General features: G+C 33.3%; 1 protein-coding gene and 1 long non-coding RNA gene across 2 annotated transcripts in view; one reads left to right on the top strand and one right to left on the bottom strand.

Moving 5' to 3' along the window:
• The window catches only part of LOC111054253 (unc-112-related protein), a 186,753-nt gene that overhangs the window by 12,307 nt on the left and 157,272 nt on the right, over positions 1–17,174 (top strand). The gene's annotated exons all lie outside the window — the stretch shown is intronic.
• Positions 11,130–13,592, bottom strand: LOC120350885. The gene is made up of 2 exons (XR_005571085.1): positions 13,442–13,592; positions 11,130–11,277 (listed from the first exon to the last, which is right to left on the bottom strand). It is a non-coding gene; the product is annotated as an uncharacterized LOC120350885 (long non-coding RNA).

Genomic DNA, 17,174 nt, shown 5'->3' with positions numbered 1-17,174 from the left:
CCTCGAAATATATGAAACAGTCCTTACAGTAACTAAGAATTAATTTTTCCATAACGAAAGTAAATGATCTGAAACGTCGATTTGTGAGACAAAGTCAGGTGGTATGGAATAAATTTGAATTATTTCTTTGGAGAGTGATATTGTGTGTGGAAGGTATGTGGTTGAGATTGGTTAGCAGTGTAAAATTGAATCATTATTTCTTGTGAGATGCCCGATAATGTCTATCGAATGCACCGGCTGGAAGCTGGAAGGACTTCTTCCACCTCATTATCTTCTTCTTCTTCATCTTCTACTTTTTCTTTCGGACTTTGCGGTTCGTCTGCTGTACTAGCAACCACTTTCTCGTCTTTTTGTCTTCGTCGTCTCAGACTTCTTTCTCCGGCCATTCTTCTCTCTCTCGTCTTTTCCCTCTCTGCTTTAGCTTCTCTTTCGCCAGACAACTCGTCTTCAGCTACCAGTATTACCTATTTCAAACGCCCCATGTGGCTACGACTAACCGTAATCACTTTGGAGTCTGCGTTGCTGCCTTTGATACACGAGTGCATGGGATGTGTTTCTAACTTGATTGGAATTCCTTGAGATATTGATACAGGTTGAGGAATTTCAAGTAGATAGAGTATATGCAGTGTTTTTGAAGTTCCTGTTCCCTTATATGATTTTGTTTCAATTAATAAATCAATTGATATGGGCCTACTGTGTTGAGCTTCTAGAGTTATGGAAAAATGATGTGACATAACAGAAATTCTAACTTGATTGCGTACGGTAACTGGTACACTACTACCGTATACTGGTTCAATTTTCAATTAGGTAGGAAATTTGTGATCAATACACTCATATTTTTCAAGGCTGAATGAGAAGACTTGAGCTTATTCTATTGACGTGTATCCTAAACTTTTCATGTCAAAGTGAAGGTTTTATTGTGTTAAGCAAGAAGTGAGTCTTGAAGCTATCACAACAAGTTATCATGAATCAACTAATTTGATTTATAGGTCTAATTATGGGCTCTACATGTATTTTGATCTCTCTGTAAATCGAATACAGTAGCATAGAGCTGTAGAGCGTTTGACTATTAAACACAACACTCATCAAGGTAATCTCATCAATGCACTTGAAATTTATAGGTTTAGTACGGTAAGTTATTTCAGTGACAAGTTTTAGACCTACATGTGTTGTCTATGTATCACTAGACCACATACGAGCGTATCGTACAAGATGTGTGAGATTCCTTTTTCTAGAGTAGAGATTTCACGGTGTTCAGCATCCCGCGTTGACTAGCAGGAGAGCAGGAGTTCCTTTCTTGTCATCACTCCTCCTCCTTTCCTTCTCCTCCTCCTCTTCTTCATCATCTATCCCTTTCCTCCTCATCTATCCCTTACCTCCCTATCTATTCCTCTCCTTTTCCCTCTCGTTATCATCCTTGTTGGTCTGGGGTCGCACATTCCAGAGTCTAGGCCGTTGTTGGTCGGTTTCCTTTCCAGGAACTGATTGGCAGAGTGTCCTTTCCATCTCCTTCTTTCTAGGATCTTTGTGTATTTCTGTCCTTTTCTATCTGCAGCATCCTAGCCAACGTCTCTGCCGCTTCTATGTGGTTTTTAGTGCTGTGGTCAACTAAGTCTCCGTTGTAGAAGCCGTAGAAATGATGGGTTTTGCAAGAATTTCAATACTGTTCAATTTGTGAATGTGAATTTCAAACACACTGTAATAACAGTGCTACAGCCGCAGCACAATATGATTTAGATTTCTGTTAAAGCATTCGGAGTGGTTTTGGAATTTTTATGGAAAATTTACAGTTTTTTCTCGTCCTGAAAATCTTGTCTTTTATTGGGAGAAGAGTTATTGAAAAACAAACATTAAGCTGGAACACTTATTAGGCCAGGTCTATAAATTGGGCAACTATACAATCGGTCGATTTACTCCATTGTTGTAATAATATTATCATTGAATGCACAATGCAAGGAAATGTGAAATAATGTACATGTGTTGTCCATGTATCACTAGAGCACATAGGAGCGTATCGTACAAGATGTGTGAGATTCCTTTTTTCTAGATAATTTATCAAAACTCAAAAAATCAATTTTACTCCTTTGTAGATGACAAACGCATTGTGATCGTGAATTGAGGCAGTTACAGATTGATTGTTTTTCATAGGATAAATTCGTTGATGAATTATAGAAAACAGTTGATTCATTTACTCCCACATAGGAGTTAGTAGATTGATTCGAAAATTAAAAATTACTGTTCGAAAGAAATATAAAATCGAAAAAACTGTTCAAAACATCAAAAATTGATTCTAAAACTTGGACAACCTTGGCGTTATGTAATTTGATCCGATTCCTAGGAAACAATAAATTATCCTTATCAACAACATCAATAAACTCATAAGTTATTCTAGGATATCCTAGAAAACTATACTAGGAAACAATAAATTATCCTTATCAACAACATCAATAAACTCATAAGTTATTCTAGGATATCCTAGAAAACTATACTAGGAAACAATAAATTATCCTTATCAACAACATCAATAAACTCATAAGTTATTCTAGGATATCCTAGAAAACTATACTAGGAAACAATAAATTATCCTTATCAACAACATCAATAAACTCATAAGTTATTCTAGGATATCCTAGAAAACTATACTAGGAAACAATAAATTATCCTTATCAACAACATCAATAAACTCATAAGTTATTCTAGGATATCCTAGAAAACTATACTAGGAAACAATAAAACGTCCTTATCAGCAGTGAAAACAACATCAATCCATGCATATTAAAGTACACTATTGTACAATGATTCAATGGCTGCATTATCGTTGTTAACATGATGTGATGATCGATGTTGTACTGCTCTCTTCTTTTTTATTGGCGAGCGATCATGACCTTCACGTGACCTTGGAAGTCGCCTGCTAACCATAGAACTATATGGTATATCACTATATTTCTATGTGATATATATACTATGCTGCTAACGGCCCACGGGCCAAAGTCCGTCCTCATTGTAGCCTACCTGCAGTTTACCTATTATAGAATATAGATATACCTTTACCTCTCAAATGATACTTTGTTATAGTCAGTATAGATATACTAAACACGAATATAAATCATGGGACACAACATAGTTTACCTGTTAGTTCTCAACCCTACGAACAACATATAGATATAGATACATACAACATGTAGCTAAGGTACATTATATACAGGTATATGTTACTGAGACATTATAAAAAATACATGTATGTTACAGACACATTACATGAGATACAGTTATGCATTTATGTTGCCCAGTGTACAGGTTTTTAGGTAGTATTGCTATAGACATATTATTAATGTACTGATATAAACGGTTCAATTCACGGTTGGAGAGATCCACGCGAAAAACTGTCAGGCAATTGCTGTGTTGTAGTGAGAGTGAGAGAGATAGTTGAAAGACTGTATCGTGGTGGTGACATTGAGTTGTTCCCACTTGAGTATTTAAGGAAACAAAGAGTATTTTATTCTACTGGACAGGATCTAACTACCTTTAGAACTTTGTTGAATATACTCAAACTATACCAATATCAGTGAAATGTACTCAACTATACTGTTAACGGTAAAATATGATCCACCATACTAATATCTGTAGATTAGACTTGAACTATACTATGATGGCAGAGTGAATGGAGAAGAAGATGTCAAAAATATTGAGTATTGTAAAATACGAATTTGTACTTCCTGAGAAGAATTCAAAAATATTTTGGATTCTATGAAATGAATTCTTTTTTCTGAACCTTTAAAAGCTGCAGTTTTTCCCTTGTATGTAGAATATGATAAATATTATGTCGCCTTCTTCTAGCATGGAAACTAAGAATCCAATAAAATGTGACAAAGATGGTTTTTACCATGTCAATTTTTCAGATAGTGAATTTATTATTCTGCGAGCGCACATTGCAAATAATTAATCAAACGTTCTATTGTGAATCAATCAAAATAATTAGTCCAATGCTGTGAAAATACCCATCAATTGTCTATGATGTAACCTATTGAACTTCAAACACAAGATGTAAATAATAAAGTTTATATCTTATTTATGACTTTGCTTCAAGTTGCATCATTCATTGGATTATCTTAGTTGAGGCTTTATGCAATATATCCGTTAGCTTTTCATTTAAATTGGCGAGCGATCATGACCTTCACGTGACCTTGGAAGTCGCCTGCTAACCATAGAACTATATGGTATATCACTATATTTCTATGTGATATATATACTATGCTGCTAACGGCCCACGGGCCAAAGTCCGTCCTCATTGTAGCCTACCTGCAGTTTACCTATTATAGAATATAGATATACCTTTACCTCTCAAATGATACTTTGTTATAGTCAGTATAGATATACTAAACACGAATATGAATCATGGGACACAACATAGTTTACCTGTTAGTTCTCAACTCTACGAACAACATATAGATATAGGTATAGATACATACAACATGTAGCTAAGGTACATTATATAAAGATATATATGTTACTGAGAAATTAAAAAAAATATATATATATATATAAATACATATATGTTACAGACACATTACATGAGATACAGTTATGCATTTATGTTGCCTAGTGTACAGGTTTTTAGGTAGTATTGCTATAGACATATTTTTAATGTACTGATATAAACGGTTCAATTCACGGTTGGAGAGACCCACGCGAAAAACTGTCAGGCAATCGCTGTGTTGTAGTGAGAGTAAGAGAGATAGTTGAAAGACTGTATGGTAATGGTGACATTGAGTTGTTCCCACTTGAGTATTTGAGGAAACAAAAGGTATTTCATCCTACTGGACAGGATCTAAGTACCTTTAGAACTCTGTTGAATATACTCAAACTATACCAATATCAGTGAAATGTACTCAACTATACTGATATCGGTAAAATATCGTGCACCATACTAATATCTGTAGAATAGACTCAAACTATATACTATGATGGCAGCGTGAAGGGAGGAGATGATGCCAAAAATATTCAGTATTGTAAAATACGAATTTGTACTTCCTGAGAAGAATTTAAAAACATTTTGGACTCTGTGAAATGAATTCTGTTTTCTGAACGTTTAAATGCTGCAGTTGTTCCATTGTATGTAGAATATGATAAATATTATGTCGCCTTCTTCGAACATGGAAACTAAAAATCCAATAAAATGTGACAATGGTTTTACCATGTCTATTTTTCAGATAGTGAATTTATTATTCTGCGAGCGCACATTGCAAATAATTTATCAAACGTTCTATTGTGAATCAATCAAAATAATTAGTCCAATGCTGTGAAAATACCCATCAATTGTCTATGAAGTAACCTATTGAACTTCAAACACAAGATGTAAATAATAAAGTTTATATCTTATTCATGACTTTGCTTCAAGTTGCATCATTCATTGGATTATCTTGGTTGAGGCTTTATGCAATATATCCGTTAGCTTTTCATTTAAATTCAATTGAGAGAACATCTTGGAAAAGTATGTACTGTAGTATTTTTAAAAGAACAATACTCGAATCATCATCCTCAAAATTCTGTCAAAAAGTGTGTGAAATCATATTCAGTGTTCCGTTCTTGCTTGTTTACCAAAAGCCATGAGCTCGTAAGCACTATATTGCGTTTCAGATATCACTATCAGTGTTGTATGCTCAATTTTATCAATTTTCAAGCATAATAAAATGACACAGGTGTGACGAACGAAGCACAAGCTTATCTACAGTCAAGCTTGTCGGTATTAAATTGCCAGTTGTTCAAATAAACTTGCAATCCCTGCTCCAGATAATGCTGTTATGTACTCTCTTCCTCTTGAACTATTCTACCACAGGCCCTATTTTCGAAACACCACTGACAACATTCACTTTATCAATGTGAATTTGAATTGAGAAAAAGTTTTAACTGTAAAATTTGTAAAGGATACACTTTAATGCTTTAGCTGCTTAGGATACATTTATGTATTATCCTCCCTACTTTTCGCACAAATTAACATTCCATTCAACGTATCGATCTTTGAAGGAAACTACAAACTTTTTTCGTTTATTCGGTTTTTGCTGCTTTCTCATTGGTTAGCTTTTCATCGGTTGAATCCTTGGTTTTCAACTCCTATTGGCTGTTGTCATGACGACGAAATCGCTGTCCCCTCATTGGCTTGTGCTTGGTTCTCTGTTTTCTCGTAACTCTTTTAGCTCAACTGTCATTGGTTCAATTGGCTGTCATATGTATATAGTATGCCATACTATATATGCCATAAAATGATATTGCTTCTCTCTCTTATTATTGCTCAGCTTGCTTGATTGAATTTTTTCTGCAACTTCAAGTTTTTTCTCTCATTGTTCAACTTATGATATGATGTATTCTCACTTACTATTGATAGTTGTCAGCTGAAACAAACTGCTGTACAGTCATATTAGAAGAAAATCCATTAGAATTAGTAAAATTCAAACTATTCACTTTGGAGCGTAATGCATGCTTTATGTTTCCATCTGTCATGTTTGTAATAAGTGATGACAAATTAGAATACAATGAAATGAATTAATGTTAATTTTTATCATTTTCAGGTAAGAATATGAACTAAGTACACGTACAGGCTTTCAAGAAACCCAATTTCAAATGTAAGTCTCTTCTTTTTTCTCATTTGAGATTCTCCATGCATTCCACATAACACTAATCATTATCATCATCAAGTAGAATAACTACACTGAATCCTGGTATGGAAGTTCTTGTTTTAATTTTCAATTTGATAATCATTGACTTGGATCTATGCAATAGATTTTATGTATTCAAAATTAAATTTGATATTCATGTAATATTATTCATACTGTTGTGATATTCATAGGTAGGATATATTTAGAGCTTCAAAGATTCTAATAATTTCAATTCAGACTCATTTGTCCTAGATCTAGATCCTAGATATTTCATTGCACTTCTGGAGTGATGATCAAAATGCATAGGTGACCTCAGATCTGTTCTCTCTCTAGCAATGGCATGATTTAGTATCACAGTAACCACGAAAACCGCAATAGAAGCACCTGCAATTCGATATTCTGTTATCGAGTTACATCTGCCATGTCTCGGTATTTATCTGCAGCTTGGATTCTCCTGAATTGAGCATGTAATTGAACGTTTTTCTCCTGATCAACTCTTACAAAATTGTTTTATTCAAAATTCTTATTTTATGCTATTATTGATTGAATTTTATTGATTTCATATCAGGATATTAGTTTTTATCGCGCTGTTTGATGAAAAAATATAATATTGTTGAAACATTTTAATATTACCTGTTATTAAATAAGTGGAAACGTTCAGCGATGGAATATGTTGATATACAATTAATTTAGGGTTGATCAAATCAATGAATAAATTACAGGTAATTGAATAATATATCCATTACTCAAAACCGGTTTGGTACAGTAGACAGGTCGACTTTACCCTTTCCTTCTTCGGATTTTTTATTCTTCACTGTAAAATTCTCAATTTACCAATTAACAACAGTTTTACAGGAAAATAAATGAATAATTGTTTATTAAATATATTGAGACTATTTTTTCAATGCAGGCTTGTTTAGATTTAACATAAACAAAAATATACTCTTGATTATAAAATGAATTATAATGCAGAATCATATTCAATTAGAATAAATTGTGAATTTTTCTGGCTAGTGAGCATTGAGGATTTGAGCAGCTCCCAAATGCGTTTTCATAATTGTTGGACAATCCCCAGAAGATGAATTGAATGTAGCATGGTTTGTAAGGTTTTTCTTTTTTTTCAATTTCCTATATTCATGGCTGTGCTCACGAAAATATCTGCTATCTCTAGATCAAATCTTGTTTCCCAGGAAGTTCATAATTTCCATCGAAAGTAGTTTTTTAATCTTTGAAGATAGTACTTTCACTCCTAGACCTTCGATCTCTAAAAAACCTGGTGATTGCCTGGATGTGTTTCTTCTTAATCTGTGATAAGATCACTCTAATAATACCATCGACACTCCAGTTGGCTGCTCAATCCTATCTCTCTTTTTCGTTTTTTTCTCTCCAATAATTCAGATTTGTGTGTACATCTAGCATTCTAAACTTCTCACATAGAAAACTTCCCTCTCAAAACATTATTATTTCTGTGATTTTTATCAGTAGCCCTAATAACAGGTGACTAGTTTGGTGGTATCCTTGCTCTTTATATGAACCAAAATATATTTTTCTGTTTTTGTCTTTATCTGTCTTGGATGTGTAGAATTCATCTATAAAAACTATTAAATCTCTAATCCCAGTTCTCGATTCAGACTTGAGAGCTGAGTAAGATTTTCCAAAGAAGAATATCAACTCTCTTATAGTTTCTTTTATTAATTGTATGATTGGTCACTTGTAACTCCCTTGCTATTCCAATTCCTTTGCCATACTCATTTGCGTTGTGCTTTCAACTATGTTCTCCAGAATGACTATGAAGCGAGGTATGGAATTTTCATTCATAATTTGTAGATTACATTGATGGAAAAGCATTTTTCATTGATTTGGTTTTTTTCTCTTTATCCTCCATATACACTTATTCGTCCTCAACAATATTATTGTATTCATTGATTGGATCCTGATGAATGTATTATTCAATATTTCTCGAAAACAAATAGATGAAATTAATTTTTCAATTCAATTTCATTATTTTAAACTAGGCTTTTGATGTTGAAATAGTGTTGTCTTGAATGGGTGAGCAATAGTTTCGCTGGTACTGCGAATGTTAGCGTTTAATTTGTTTGGTACCCTGCCAGAAGTTAATAGCCCCGAGAATAGAATTCTCATTGAATGACCTTATAACCTCGTTTTGCAGTCTTGAATTTGTTCGATAGAGTCTGGAAAGGTTCCAGTCCAGAACCTAACGACATGACGCCAACTTAAATCGAAGTTGTAAAGTTTTGCTACTTTGTAGAACTTACATTTTCAAGTGGTGTACCCACTCCATTGCAGACTGTTTATTTCAAAATGTGCTATGAACGTATTTTAAGTACTTGTTTTTAAATTCATGCAAATTTTTTGTTCAAATTCATAGCTTGAAATAGCTATTTCTGATCTTATTTCTTGAAAATATTGGCTCCATTACAGATTCGTTTCAAAACGAATTTATTTCCTTCTTTCCAATATAGTTCATTTTAATACTTCTTAGACGAAGAGTATGCCATGAAATTGAGTTTACTTCAACCGAGTGTTAAAGTGCATTTTAGTAACTTTGTTGTTAGAAATTCACAAGTCACTTTTCTCAATTCACTTTGGTGGATTTGCCACTTTGGAAGTATTTCAAATTTCAAGTAATGAGGCTCCAATTTGTTGCTTTACATATGTTCAAAGAACTCAGAATTAACACTTTATTCTCAAAGTACTACATTGCAGAAATGATAAAAAATACACTACATTGTACACATTTTATAGAAAAGTATCTCATAAAATCTGGTGTGGAGCACTCACACAACTTTCCTTGCCGTTATGAAAATTGATCACTTAACGCTAGTGTTCCCGCGCATCTCAAGTCTACTATTCAAAGATCTAAGCCAGCTGGTGACAGGACAATAACGCTGCAGACACTCATGAAGTCTGCTATCTCTTCATAGTGAATGATTTAATAGAATCAACACTTGCCAACAGTTTTCAAATTGAATAATCTTATTTTCTCGAACTTCGAGCTTATTTTCAATTTTAGGTGAAAATGTTAATGAACATTAATTGTAAGATTTCTATGCTCAATCTTTCCCACTTGAAATATTTTGTTTAGATCGTATCTGAAGCCTGATAATTAAGAATCTAAAATCAAATTTTGAATAGATGAGGCGGAGCTCCTGAAATTTTTACAGATATGGGACTTGTGGCAGTTGATAGAGCTCATCAATGACTATTTTAGGTATAAATTTGATCAAAATCGTTGGAGCCGTTTTCGAGAAAATCGCGAAAAACCCTGTTTTTGACAACATTTTTGCCATTTTAGCAGCCATCTTGAATTACATTTGATCGTAATTGTTCGTGTCGGATCCTTATATTGTAAGGACCTTAAGTTCCAAATTTCAAGTCATTCCGTTAATTGGGAGATGAGATATCGTGTACACAGACACTCATGCACACACACACACACACACACACACCACACACACACACACACACACACACACACACACACACACACACACACACACACACACACACACATAGGCCTACAGACCAATACCCAAAAACCACTTTTTTGGACTCAGGGGACCTTGAAACGTATAGAAATATAGAAATTGGGGTACCTTAATTTTTTTCGGAAAGCAATACTTTCCTTACCTATGGTAATAGGACAAGGAAAGTAACATAATGATAGAAACGTAAGGTTTGGAACTAGGCTGTCTGGTTCAATTTAAGGCTGTGCAAAGGCTAAAAATAAACTTTTTACCCGTGATATTTTCAAAGTTTTTCGATTTGTATATCATCAAGCTATCATAATGGAAAAGTTTTCCCAGGAAAACATGTTTTTCCGATCATAACTTTTTTGAAATATGAGCGCCTGAAGTTTGAATTTTGGGACAGAACATTTCAAATTCGGTAGAAGATAAATCCATGAGATTCAGAGGATGAGTTTTCCATGGTCTTGTTGATCTAGTAAAACAAAATATTTCTAAAAATATAAATTTTTGAAAAAGTTATTCAATTTATCAGAAATAATCCAAATGAAAGTTTATTTTAGTAAATTGAATAACTATCTTAAAAATTGATATTTTCAGAAAATTTTTGTTCTACTAGATGAACAATACCATGGAAAATCCATCCTCTGAATCTCATGGATTTATCTCTTACCGAATTTGAAATGTTCTGTCCCAAAAATTTAAACTTTAGGCGCTCATATCTCAAAAAGTAATGATCGGAAAAAAATGTTTTCCTAAGAAAACTTTTTCATTTTGATAGCTTGATGATATACAAATCGGAAAACTTTGAGAAATATCGCGATATTTAGCCTTGAGATGATTGATCCGCAATAATTGGAGAGGTATAATCAATGGAAATGGATGATCAATAGGTAATGAGTAAGTTATGACTAGAAACACAGAAGACGTTTTTCTAGACTATGCCTCGCTTTGTCTAGCCAAATAGAAAACAAATAATAGTCAATTATTTTTTCATCAAGTAACGTTTATTGTTTCGTTTTCCCAACTTCATGGAATATTGATAACTTCAACTTTGAAGATGATAGTCTTCCTGATTTCGAATTTCATGACAGCGCCTTTAGGAGATTGGAAGATGAGTAGGACAGGTTCAAAATCTGCAAAACAAGAGAGAAATATTATCTGAAATACTTCACTTTATTCAAAATAAATCTGATGTTCATGTGAATGATTATTTATGACGTGATATAATGACACTTGAGAACACTATGATGAAATTACACAGAAATCGGAAAGGATATAAAGAAAGATTTCAACTCATAACAATGAGCTGTGTAAATTACTATAGCCATGTGATTCAACACTAATAAACACACATAATAACATTAATATCGGGGGACCGAGCTTTGCTCAAAAGTGTAAAAGCATAGGAAATTTGTAACGAAAGATTGAATTTATAGTTTATATTTATTTATTTATTTTCTCAGTCATACAATTAGTTTTACAGCTATATGAGGAGGCACAACAGGCTTATGCCCAAAACTGATCCTTTTTCAAATTTATATTACAGTTAAAATCAGAATCTAGGTTAAGCTACTATCACTCATCAAAATAACAATTTATTCACACTTCAAAATAATAAACACATCATCAATTACAAATAGATATACTATGAACTATTCTACACTAACAGCATCTAGTTACTATTTTGGACTTTCTGAAGTAAAAATGTTTTCTAAAAAAAAGATAAATAAACGAAAATGAGTTTCTGTTGCTGAATTTTTCTTCTCGTGAGATCAGCTGGATGATCCCACACACATGCACTCGTTCACTCACTTCCACGGTATCGTCAGACAACAAATTTCCAGCTGTTTTTCCAAGGACGTATTTATCCTTTTAATGTCCTTCAGCGAGTTATCTCAGGGTTGAGACCTAGTGCAATCGAATCTTCATATCATAAACCTACTTTGTTCCAAATTTCGTGAGAATCGTTAGAGCCGTTTTCGAGGACCGGTAACATACAGATATATATATAAACATAAGAACATCTAAACATCTAAGAATATAAACATCTAAACATACTAGTAGCTCTGTGAACAGTAGACCTCACGCAGTATTCTCATCCACAAGTACCTGATGTCAACTGATTTAAATGTTAACAAAATCAGTTCACGTTTGAATTTATTCATATTTATGTTAATTTAAACAATGAATAGAATATATTTCTACAGAATTTATATAATATTCTTCCAGTTCAGTGATAATCTTTCCATCTAATGAATAGATAGCTATTCTCTAGCACTGAATTGTTTATAGATTATCCTATTTTTTACTTTCCTTGCCCTATTACCATAGGTAAGGAGAGTATTGCTTTCCAAAAAAAATTGAGGTACCCTAATTTCCAAAAACATGATTTTTGGGTGTTGGTCTGTGTGTATGTGTGGGTATGTGTGTCTGTAAACACGATAACTCCATTCTTAATTAACCGATTGACTTTTAATTAACCGATTGAAATTTTAAACTTAAGGTCCTTATACCATGAGGATCCGACAATATGAAATTCAATAAAATTCAATTCAAAATGAAGGAAAAAATGACGGATAATGGCTAAAGAACCATGTTTTTCACGGTTTTCTCGAAAACGGCTCTAACGATTTTCTTCAAATTTATACCCTAGATAGCTATTTATAAGCCCTATCAACTGACATGAGTCTCATTTCTGGGAAAATTACAGGAGCTCCGTAATCTTCCTGAGAAGAATGAATTTTGTTGAATTTCTATCACGATTTTCTCAAATATGACTTGACCGATTTTTTTCAAATTCATACCCTGTATAGTTAAATATCAGCTATATTAACTGGCATGAGTCTCCTCCCTGAGAAATCAACAGGGGGTCCACCCCATTCTTGAGAAATTTACTTTGTAACCTCCTTCTCGTGCGTGAGGTAGGTAGGTAGGTAGAGCAGTTTATTCAAAAGAACACATGTCGATATTTTATTTGTAGAACAGCTGTTTTGACAACATTTAAAAAATCCTCAAATTTCATAATTCAAACAAAGGAAAATGTACTCTGAACTCAATCACAATAATCGTAGTTTCAATCGGCATAATGTTATTCCCTAAATTATCCTCGTTAATGAGGCTTATAGATCAATGAGCAAGGAAAGTTGTGTGAGTGTACCACACCAGATTTTTAAATTTAGATGCTTCAATACCAAACACAGAAGAAAAATTTCACATTATTATCACTTGAATAGGAACTAAAATTATTATCATTATTATATCGAATTTGATGAATTACATTGGGAAAAATGTACTCACATTAGTGAACGTGGCATGGTTGAGCACATAAAGTCCATAAGGCTTAAGATGGACTTCAGCGTTGGATCTGGTGATCATGAGAATTAGAACACGTTGGAACCATTTGGGACGATTCAGCCATGATACTTGAGCCAGTCTTCTTCTTACGTCCTCATTCTGAAATTTATAAGTTATCATCTTCTTTGAGAAAATAATTAAGGACTAAAAATGTTGTCAAGTAAACAACTACAAGACTTAACCTATTTCGGACTATGTGTGTAATTTTATCTAAATTTGTGAGAGGAATAGCACAAGGTTAACTTATTTTTTCTCTCCTTATCATCTCGATTATGTAATTATTGTCTGAATCATCAAAGAATGAAAAAAGAATCATCAACCATAAACCACCAAAAATTGAAAGAAAGTAATAAGAAAGTTCTCATAATCCCAATTAATTGGGATTATGAAGTGAAACTCCAAATTACTAGGGTAATGAATGCATGAACTGAATTAATATTGTTTTTCATATTTCAAGATTCTTGGTGATATCAAAACTTATCATTAGATTCTGAGACTCTAGTGAGGTCCACGTTATAATAGCAGTGGATAAAGATAGCAGAACAAAGTTGCCGATCCTGTGTCTTGTCAATTCCTTCTATAGACGGTAGCTGATACAGGTTTATTGATGTAATATTAACTGTTCATTCTCGTTTAAATAATCAATTATGTTTTATTAAGTGAGAATTTTTATTTCTCAATGATTTCATGATTGGGATGAAATATTTTGAATTCTACATTGTTGAAAGACGATCTGGCAACAAAGCAAAGCGAGAAAGACATAGCGCTATCCGCTTTGTTGAATGATAGACCAGAATAGCAATACAATAATTGCTAATCGAACACTGCCATTATAACGTGGACCTCACTTTAGTTTAATATTGAAAAGACTGTATGGTGTCATTCGTGAGAGTTGAAAATTTGTAATTTAATTAAACAAGGATGGCAATACCATTGCTAATCAAACACTGACATTCTTTATAACGTGGACCTCACTATAGAACTATAAAGATTTAATATTTTTTCTAAAAAGAGTGATGTTTCTGAAAGGAGTAAGATTCAGGCCCGGTTGCACAAAAGCCAGTTAAATTTCAACCGTGATTGATTCCACGAGGACCAATCAGAGAAGACTTTTTTTAAAAGATGGCGTCCCTGATTGGTTCTCGTGGAATTTTCCACGATTAAAATTCAACTGGCTTTCGTGCAACCGGCACTCAGCTTACAGATTTAGATGTAAAAGGGTGTACTATATAGTATAGTACTAGTAGTTCTGTGAACAGTAGACCTCACGCAGTATTCTCATCCACAAGTACCTGATTGAAACTATAGACCTTATGGAGATACAGCAATAGACTGGCTCCACACATCTGTGTAATCACTTGTCAGCTGATTTATGATGAATAATAATTCTATAGTCTGATTTTTACTCTAATATTGGCGTATGAAGGAGGTTCCTTTTTTCTTTTATAAATTATCCTTGGAATGCAAAATTTCCAAAAACCTTGTATATACGTCGACGCACAATTAAAAAAGGAACATACCTGTTAAATTTCATGAAAATCTATTACCGCGTTTTGCCGTGAATGCGCAATATATAAACATTTAAACATTAAGAGTAATGCCAAACCGTCGACTTGAATCTTAGACCTAACTTTGCTCGGTCAATTAGATTTTCAGAAAATTAATATTTTGATATTCTCACCTTGACAAATAAGTACAGGTGAATGCAATTTATCAAACATATATTTGTGTTTGATACTGATGTTCCAAAGCCTGCATTCTCACCCAGTATTTTCATTGTACTGAAAATAAATGAAGAAACTCGTTAATTCATTCATCACCCTAATATAAACTTCTACAAACTTCACTCGGTCGAGATCGATTCTAATATCAGATCTGCGCAATTATGCGATCAAATAATCAGATAATGGAGCTATTATTATCAAATAAGTCTGGGTTTGCAGAGGAACTCATAGTCCCGGTTGCACAAAAGTCTGTTGAATTTTAATCATGAACAATATTGAGATTGAATGAGATTAAAATTAATATTTGATGATTGTTAAAGATTGCTAGTTGCAAGCCATCCTAATCATCAATCATTGATGATTGAATAATTGATCATTCTATTCCATTTCCAAAACTCGCAGTTCTATTTCTACTTCCATTAACATAACTTGAAAGCAGAAAATACCTAATCAGACTCTAAAGCTGCGTTTACACCAAAGTTATTAACAAAATGTTTATTTTTCCCTCCTTATAGATTCTATTAAATTGAACGGAGCTTGACAAACACATGCACATCTAATCTATAAGGACAGAAAAATAAACATTTTGTTAATAACTTTGGTCTAAACGCAACTTAACAGTTAATGTTTTAGTTAGAAGGAAAAGTATTGGCAAACGATAACCAGTTACAACTACGGACACAATATTGTTCTCTCAGAAAATATTTCCTTTCCCATCCTATAAGTGAAGCTCCAAATTACATGTCAATTATATCATAGAGAGGAGATAGCATAAGAAGATATCCCATGACATAGGTCATTTATGTCCCAAATTTCATTGTTAACTCAAGCCGATAGTCCTGGTAATTATTTTTTATGAAGCTCTGTGAAGCTGGTAGTCTCTCTTGTTGTAGACTACAACTTACACTGTATTTGTGTAGGAAATTTGGTAGGATATTTATCTTGATTTCTGAAAATACCCCAAAATAAGGTAGTAAGATAACTTTGTAAAAGTTATCTTAAAAGTTATATACTGTGGATAAGGGAGTAAAATAAGGGAGTAAGATAACTTTGAAAAAAGTTATATACTGTGCGGTTCTCACACTCTCACCTAGCCAAAACAATAGTTACAATAGACAGTAGTCGACAGTAATCGGCTTTAGTTGACAAAAAATCGGCTTCGAGTTTGGAACATGAACGACCTATACCATGGAATATCTTCTTCCGCTTCTTTTCTCTACTCTATTCTTCTATCAGAAATTATTCCTTCTAACAAATAGTTATTTGTGCAACTAGTGCGCAAAGTGACAGTCTGCTGTACCGAAAGAAACGTTTACGAAATGGTTTCTTGAGTGCAGCAGAGGAACTTTACGCACGTATTTCACATTAAATTTTTCCTACAGTTACCATCGAATATGAAAAATGGGTAATTATGGGTAAAATTCCCTGAAATCCATCAAATGTTTTTCTGTGTAATTTTATTATTAATAAAAACCTTAATTTATTTAAAATTGAATAATGTAGTAGTAAATGAATGAAGGCGGCTGTCACCGATGTGGTGGCTGTCGCTGTCATCCACTGTTGTCCACTGCCTTCATATTATTATAACGTGCACCACAACACTGTACCACACTATACCACAGTTACCAACTTAATTGCGATTTTGCTGCACTGGTGCTCCATATAACCTACTAACTATTTTGCGTTGTAATGCTGCAAATCTGGAGTACGCAAAGTATTACTTTGCGCACTAGAGCGGAAAAGTGATTCTTTGCGACCTGCAATCAGTGCAGAAATGGTCACTTTTCAGGGTATCTGTAGGAAAAAGTTATTTTTGGTTATTTTTAGTAAATTGAATAACTATCTTAAAAATGGATATTTTCAGAAAATTTTTGTTTCACTAGATCAACAATATCTTGAAGAATCAATCCTCTAAATCTCATGGATTTATCTCTTATCGTATTTGAAATGTT

This window comes from Nilaparvata lugens, chromosome 4, assembly GCF_014356525.2.
Source record: "Nilaparvata lugens isolate BPH chromosome 4, ASM1435652v1, whole genome shotgun sequence".
Taxonomy (NCBI): domain Eukaryota; kingdom Metazoa; phylum Arthropoda; class Insecta; order Hemiptera; family Delphacidae; genus Nilaparvata; species Nilaparvata lugens.
The sequence above is the reverse complement of the archived record's forward strand: the minus strand, read 5'-3'. Positions and strand labels throughout refer to the sequence as shown.